Raw genomic sequence first — 695 nt, forward strand, 5'->3', positions numbered from 1 at the left:
GAGGGAGAGAGGAGATAGAAAAGAGGCCGGAAAAAAAGAGGAAAAGGAAAGGAAAGAAAGAAAGCGAAAGAGGAAAAAAGAAAGAATGGAAAGGAAAGAGAGACTAACATGGAAAATGAGGGTCAGGGGAAGGGTTCGGAAAGGAAGAGAAGGATGCTAGGAGGAGGAGGAGGAGGAGGAGGAGGCATCTGACCCTTGCAAATCCAGCTTCGTACAAATGGCAGTCTTATCGGCTACACTTTACACACACACACACACACACACACACACACACACACACACACACACGATTGAGAATTATTGTGTCTGTCTTGGGTGGTGGTGGTGGTGGTGGTGGTGGTGGGTGTCTATGTTGGGGTGGTGGTGGCCGTGGTGGTGTTGAACTGGTGATGATGGGGCAGTTTAGGTGGTGATGGCGATGGTGGTGATGTTTGATGGTGATGATGGTGCTGGAAATAATGTAGAGGTGATGGTGATGGTTGTGAAGATGGTAATGGAGGTGTTAGTTGTTGTGGTGGTGGTGGTGGTGGTGGTGGAGGAGTATCTTTCTGAATGCGGCGCCGGCACGCTAACCACTCAGCCACCGCCTCCTCATAAATGGCTGGTAGTAGTAGTAGTAGTAGTAGTAGTAGTAGTAGTACTCCCAACTCCTTCCCACACACACACACACACACACACACACACTACAACACACA

The sequence above is a fragment of the Eriocheir sinensis genome, chromosome 39 (assembly GCF_024679095.1).
Source record: "Eriocheir sinensis breed Jianghai 21 chromosome 39, ASM2467909v1, whole genome shotgun sequence".
NCBI classification, from domain to species: Eukaryota; Metazoa; Arthropoda; class Malacostraca; order Decapoda; family Varunidae; genus Eriocheir; species Eriocheir sinensis.